We start from the raw sequence: 8239 nt of genomic DNA, 5'->3' as shown, positions 1-8239 counted from the left end.
TGAGAGAGAGAGAGAGAGAGAGAGAGAGAGAGAGAGAGAGAGATTATAAATATTGGTGTATGTATACATAGGTCATTTAGTGCAACATTTAGTAAACACCTGGATTCTATGGAAGTTTATGTATTATATCATCCATGTATATATATATATATATATATATATATATATATATATATATATTAATTTTCACATTTTCCCTCATCTGTTGACACCTTGTCTCTAATAGCTGAAGAACTAGGACCTTGGCTATTTACCTTTTGAGTTCACTGAGGTATTGACTCTGGCCTTCTTAGCATAACAATGGTCAAACATGTGAGACCTATCTTGTCATCTATGGTCCTGAGATGTACATGAAAGAGGAACCAGAAAACATGATTCATCTTAAACATCTCAAAATGACCCCAGGAGATCATTTTTCCTGTATTCTACTGGCTGACCAGCCAAACTGGACAGCTAGGCATGCGGAAGTGACTCTTCCTCTCAGTAGAAAGGTAAACTTTGAAGAAAAGATATAACATGGGTTCCCTGGTGTTCTGGACACTTTTCAATGACACCATCATGGCAAAAATTGTTAGCTACAATGTTAGTATTAAAAAAAAACCCACAATTTATAATTACAAACAAAAACCATAAAATAAAACTCAGTGTTCTGAGGAATTTTATGATCTTTTACTGTGCTATATTCATAGCTATCCTGGGGTGCATACAGTCTATGGTCCAAAAGGTGAACATGCTTGCTAGTAAGTTGGTGGGCACAATTAGCAGGGAGATAAATATATTCTTATGTAGATCTTCTTTCTTTATTCACTCCCTATTGAACTTAATCACGGAAGATGGCCAGAAAAGGAATGTAAAGTTATTGTTATGAATTGAAATACATAAATAGATAACCCTGCAAAGGCCATACCAATAATGTCTTTACTAATTATGCCTAGCCAGAAACATCCATATTAAATATCCTAAACTGTTTGCATTCCTTATAAGAAGCACAGAAAATCAAACCCTTTATCAAGCAGGCCCCCAGTGGACTAAAGTGAATGCTGGTAACAAGAACATGGGGCTTTGCACTTTGAGAGAGGTCTGAAAGGGAAGACAAACATGAGAGGCATTTTGAATGAATTATGCCGTTCATCTTCTATCTAGACATTTCCTGTCACCACACTGTAAGGAGATGGGCCCCTTTCTTCCCGGGTATAGAGCAGAGTTTGTTACAGTCCTCATTTCCAATAGCAGATGAAAAGTCCATTGTGTATAGATATTGCATGCTATATTTACATTTGAAAAGGGCCTTGTTAACAACTACGAGGCCTGTGACACCTAGTAATTGCATATTCAAGTTTTATAATTGCTAAACTTTCTTTCTCACAAGCAAATAAAGTTGCCATGTGATGGTAGTAGGCCAAAGTGGATCATCTGTGTCTCCCATGTACATTCCCTCCTTTTAATTATATCTATCAAAGGAGCCATTTACAAGAGCTCCAGGACAAAGTTTTTCCATAATAGAAGATGAGCTTTAACAATCTCTGTTAGTGAGGAAAGGATAGAAATTAAGCAAGTGCTGAGTTCCTGCTGCACAGAGGTGACTGAAGCTCAGAGCCAATGAAAACTGATCATATGCTACACAGTATTTGACAGCTCCACATGTGTCTATCATTATTACATGGGTCCAATCATCTCACATAATGCCACATTCAAGGGGACAGAACTCTTTCCCTGTAGTTATTTCACAGAGGCAGACCTGTGCTTAACTCCAACTCTAGGATACACCACAGTAAAATTTGTACTTGTTACATCTCAGCTTATTCTACAAAGTAAGGATGGCAACGATGTTTCTGTAGTTCAGGTAGTATGCACAGCACTCTTGGGACTTATGAAGATTAAGAGAGAGTTTTCAGGTTTACTTTCTCTTTTGCTTTTTAGAGACAAGGTCTCATGCATTTATCCCAACCTAGCCTTCAACTCACAATTTTGCTAAACTTTACTTTAAACTTTTGATCCTGACATTTGAAGTGCCAGGACTAGAGGAGTCTAAATCCATGCCTATTGTATATTGTTTCTGAGATCAACTCCAGGCTTCCTGCATGCTAAGAAAGCAGTATTACCATTAAAACTATAACCCCAGCCCAAGTTTTTTGAAGCAGAAATGTCCTTAAATATTTGTAATGATGTAACATTTCTCAAACTTGTTATTATTTCTGAATATAATATGTACATACATATATGTTTCACCTAATATTTCTTTACTTTATTTTCCTAGTGTTATGATAGAAGAGAATCTAGAGTTTACTAATATACCATCAAGTGCTATTATTTTCAGTATGAAAATTATGCCTAATTTAGACTGCCATCTTCCGCTACATTTGTGTTGTGTCTGTAGGCAAGAGTCATTCAATTTGTTCCAGTCCAGTTTTAGACCCCCAAACTGGCTTCTCTGGACCTTTTTGAAGATGAATTTCCACATGGATCCACATTGCAGATACAAAGACAGGTATGATGATCAAGAAGAGAGGAAAGGCTTTTCTCTGGTACCTCTCTGTTTATTTTGGTTTCTGGTTGTCATCCTTCAAGAAAGGAAGTCACAGCAGGAACTCAGGGCAGTAACTAAAGCAGAGACCATGGACACATGCTGCTTACTACATTCTTCCTCAGGACTTGCTCAGTTTGGTCTTTTATATTTCCCAGAACCACCTACCCAAGAGTACCACTACCCACTATAGACTGGGCCCTCCCACATCAACCATTAATCATTAAAATAAAATGTCTGACAAACCCACTGTTAAGCCAATCTTATGTAGACATTTTCTCAGTTGAGCTTTTCTTCCCAACTTTTTCTAGATTGTGTCAAATTAAAAAAAAAAAAAAAAAGATAGACACTCTCAGATATCTTCAGATCTCCTTGTCATTTTCTCACAGTTCTTTATTAGCCTAGGAGAACATCCTGGATAAGTCTTTTTATAATATAAACCCTTCTGTCAGTACCTGCTGCTGATATCTCCAAGCAGGCAGCTACAGAATGCAGATACCTAATGTCACTGTAAGAAGAAACCCTTGACTGTTTACCAAAGACCACAGTCTCTTTAAGGAATCCCTTAGTATAATTATACAAGAGGTTATGATAGTAACAAAGATTAGAATACAGAGCAATCATGTAAAGATAATAGGAATTAGAATAAATGTACCACTCCTGTGTTATCTCCATGACTTTGGGGTCATTGTGATTCACAGTGGGATGCAGAAAAGATAAGAGATAAACATCTGAAGAGAGCATGTAAACAGCTCTGTACCACAGAGTTTTGTGTAACTTCGAACTAATAGAAAGCTTTGCTTATATCACTATACCCAAATTCTTTTAGCAGGATGTTTAAAAGACTATAACGTTTGTGTTATTGATCTTAGCCATTAGAATTGACAGCTCTTGCTGGAGAGGATGTGGAGCAAGGCAAACACTACTCCATTGCTGGCAGAAGTACACATTTATACAGCCACTAAGGAAGTTCATATAGCAGTTAGTCAGAAAATTGGGAATCAATCTAAGTCAAGACCCAGATACCCAAAGGACACACTATCCTACCACACAGACACTTGCTCAATCAGGTTAACAGCGGCTTAATTCGGAATGGCCAGAACCTGGAAACAACATTATTGTCCCTCAATTGAAGAATGGATAAAGAAAATGTGGGAATAGGTGTATCTTTGACTCTTTTCCCCCGTCTTAGAATTGGGAACAAAACTCCCATGGAAGGGGTTACAGAGACAAATGGACCTGAGACGAAAGGATGGACCATCCCAAAATTGCCCCACCCAGGGGTCCATCCCATAATCAGCCACCAAACTCAGACACTATTGCATATACCAGTAAGATTTTGCTGAAAGGACCCTGATATAGCTATCTCTTGTGAGGCTATGCCAGTGTCTGACAAACACAGACCTGGATGCTCACAGTCAGCTATTGGATGGAACACAGGGCCCCCAATAGAGGAGCTAGAGAAAGTACCCAAGGAGCCGAAGGGGTCTGCAACCCTATAGGTGGAACAACAATATGAACTAACCAGCACCCCCAGAGTTCGTGTCTCTATCTGCATATGTAGCAGAAGATGGATGGCCTAGTGAGCCATCATTGGGAAGAGAGTCCCCTTGGTCTTGCAAACTTTATATACCCCAGTACAGGGGAACACCAGGGCCAGGGCCAAGAAGGGGGAGTGGGTGGGTAGGTGAAGGGGGGGGGAGGTACAGGGGACTTTGGGGATAGCATTTAAAATGTAAATGAAGTAAATACCTAATAAAAATTGGGAAAAAAAGTTTGATGCTCATTTTGAACAATACATTCAGATTCTACTCTCTCTCTCTCTCTCTCTCTCTCTCTCTCTCTCTCTCTCTCTCCCCCCCGTGGTCTCTGTCACTCACCGAATCCTCGCTCATCTGCAACCGAGACCCGTTCCACACTGATAGGAGACCCAGAAAAGAGGTAGTCTGTGGCAATATTCTTAGACCAAAATTATCTTTTTAAATCCTAAACAACTTAAGCTTAATTGTGAGACTATAACTATCTAGTCTTCAGCCCCATTAGAGACCTGAGAAGGATAAATACTATTTTAGTAAACAGGAAATATAAAGCAAGCAGCTTCCAAAATATAGAAATGACAGAAATAGTTGGTTGCATGTAGAGTTCTCCAAAATTTCTTTGTAGACATAGAGCAGCTATCTTTAGCTTTCAGCCAAGAATATTTGATAGACATTTTTATGAAGAAGGAATTATGAAGGATTTGTCTACCTTTGTCCAGTTTGTCCTGTTTGAATGGTATTGTTTCTGTAGTTGAAGCAAGAACATTTTATTGCCCAGTGGATAGCTTGCCACATATGAAATAAACTCTTTGATGCTCATCATGCCTTTGAAGAGCAAAGGGGTTACTGACAGTAGCATACCTGACCCATTTTCCAAAATGCCTTAAATTAATAAAATATCCTTAATTGCTATATTTTCCAGATCTCTGGGGTGATTAGAGACAATCTATCTGATTTTTTTGTTTCTAGCTAGTTATTATGTTTAATCTAGGAAACAATATCTTTGTAATTAACTAGATGACTGACTAACACCATTATGTGAGTTTATCTAACTACTAACTTGTATTTCTTAATTATCCTAAACTGTAATAGTAGTATACAAAAGTACTAGAACTTAACATTGCATTTTTGGGAATTTCATAAGCACATCACTTTAGCTTTGTTGTAGCAAAATATAATCTTAACTCTGTATTAATATGTAAAATGGTATGCAAATATAAGTAAATACATACCAATTTAAGATTTGGGGCTTATTAAGATTCTCTAAAATCTCTTATAATCTAAAAGTTGATTGTTATGTGCCTTTTCCACCTAATATCCCTATATTTTTCTTTATAAAAAAAATATAAATGTAGCTTTTATTTCCTCAAATGAAGTGATGAGATGAGGGTTGTACCTAACTAAGCTGTACAAATCCATGGCTTGGGCTGACCGCTGAGTGTTGCTTTCTTTGTTCTAACTTCCCTAGACCTAGGACTGGAAGATTCTAGCCTCTATATGATCCAACCTTCTGCAAGCCTAGACCTTGAGGGCTTCAGCTTCCAGCCTTTGTCTGCTAGTCCTAGAATGTTACAGCCTATGAGCCATACTGATGAATGAGCTCATGCTTTCTAGTCCTTTCCGAACTCTGGCTGGCTGGATCATCTCAGCTGTTCTGGTGCAAACTTCTGCTGGAATGCAGACATAACACACACCTTTAATCTCTGTGGTTGGAATATACACATGCCCTTAGTACATACCTTTAAAACTAAACAATGGTGTCTAATTGAGGGACAGGCCAAATGATGAATCAGAGAAAGATTTGACAGAACGAATAAGAAATAGGACATGCCCTGCTACTTAAGGGCTGTGCAGAGAGAGTGCAGTCAGTTCTGTCAATTGAGTACAGTCTATGCAGTTTGGGGAGGTTCAGTTCAACGAGTTCAGTGCAGTTTAGTGGAATGAGTGAGGTGCAATGGAGTTGATTTTGTTCCTGAGTTCACATAGGCCATTGCAGGTCAGCAGAGGCAGTCAAAGCCAGAGAATAAGAAGGAGCCAAAAGATTAAAACAAATTGCTAGAGTTAATTGAGAGTCCAAGCAGAGCAATTCAGTGAGAAGTTGAAAGAAACCAGGTTCAATCAGTCATTCTATATTATTCTTAACACACACACACACACACACACACACACACACACACACATTTAGATGATGACAAACATCCATAGCTCAAGAAGGAACAAAAGTCTATTCGCCCAACCACTTGGGAATGGGAATAGTTTGCTTCCTGTTGATTTCATACATTCTTTTTCTTTTTTACTGCCACCCCCCAAATTGGGATATGGGTCAGTCTTAAGAAAGCTAGGTGTGTTTTATTGTCCAGTCTCTGTTTGTTGAGAAAGTTCAGGGTATAGTTGAAGACCTGAGTATAACAGTCTGAAAGGGTGGACCAATTGGAGCTGGCAGCTTTCTTTGAAGCTGTTCTGGAAGAGATTTTGATGAGACAGCTCTGAGGCAGTCAGAGTTAAGGTCAGGCAGGAGGCTGTGATAAACATGCTTCACCACCCCAGCATTCCCAAAGATGAATCTTACCAGGGCTGCTTGTCTGGTTGTTTTTCTCTGTGAACATATAAGATTTTATAATGCATATTCTGTCATTTACATATGTATGGATTGTGCTCTGTCAATAATTTAGCTATATATAATACCCTGCTCATTGTTTGAAGAGTAAGTTATTCATCTTAATTTATAAGTTAGTTTAGACAGTATAAGCAAACTGTAATATAAATTGTTATCCATGCTACATGAAAGGATGTCATGACAAGTTCTGAGGACTCTGACACCTACAATATTTGTTGACTGTTATCTGAAGTCCTGGAGGAGACATTTATGTCTCAATCCATTTCAGAGCTGTTCCCATATAAAGGAATCAGAATATACTTTTCCTGTTTTGTTGTTCTTATTCTCTTTCTTCCTTTATGTGTGCAGCCTAGATCTTCAGATGGCTTCCCCTTTTCATAAAGAATCTTAATTAATTTTTATGTAATCCATAGCTTTTATTTTCCTGTTGAAACAAAGACAAAACCTCTTCACCAAAGCAACACATTTCCTGCCTTCTATTCTGAAGTTAGGACATGCTTAAAATAGATAGACTATTCTAATTAAGATTTCCTTCCCATAATCCAATGTCTTAAGCAGCTGTTGTTTTGTTCATTAGCATTTAAAAATGTAAAGCCCATAAAGTACTATGTAACCTGTCTCTAGGACTTTTTGTTACACTTTTGGCTTGTCAAGCATCTCTTTTAATATATGATGAGATTCCTCTACAACTCTTTGTTCTGTAGGATTGTGTGGTATATCTATAAAATGGTTTGCATTATGATATAAAAAAAGGTGCTTCATTTTGCTAGAGATCTATGCTGGTGTATTGTCAGTCATAATATGCATAGGTATCCCTATAAAAACCATAACTTCTAATAAATGTATAACTGCAGAATCAGCCCTTTCAGAACTTGAAACAACTGCCCATTAAAATCCTGAATATGTATTTATGGTATTGTGCAGATAATTTAATTTTCCAAACTGCAAAATGAAATACCCTCATTTGTCAAATTTCATCTCTTTCATATATTTTTGTTACTCACCGTAGGTAATGGTTATAGAAAGAACACAGGTATGATATTTCCTCATAATTTCCTTGGCATGTTGCCAAATAATAGAAAAATCTTTCTTCAAACCTTTGCTACTAACCTGGTGTTATTTAAGAAGTTCTGAAAATTTTAGCACATGCCCTACTAATAACTGATCAATTTCAGCATTACATGTAGCAGTAGGTCAGGAAGACCTATATGTAATCTAATATATGTTATGTACAATGAATGATTTCTGTTTCTGATGAATTAGTGTAGCTGAATAAGTAGTGGAGTTAATTCTGAATTATCCCAAATGAGTACAGCAATTTCTATATGCAAAACAGCACTTTTTGCATATTGAGAGTCAGTTACTATGTGAAGAAATTCTGCAAGATCTAATAATACCATAAGAATGGCATACAGCTCTGATTTCTGAACTAAAACTAAATTATAGGAATTCAGAGGCACCTTATTCATTTTTTTCTAGCCTATAACCTGCCTTTCTCTTCCCTGATTTATTTGCATCAATGATATATATATATATATATATATATATATATATATATAT

The sequence above is a fragment of the Mus pahari genome, chromosome 15 (genome assembly GCF_900095145.1).
Source record: "Mus pahari chromosome 15, PAHARI_EIJ_v1.1, whole genome shotgun sequence".
Taxonomy (NCBI): Eukaryota; Metazoa; Chordata; class Mammalia; order Rodentia; family Muridae; genus Mus; species Mus pahari.
This window is presented reverse-complemented; position numbering follows the sequence as displayed.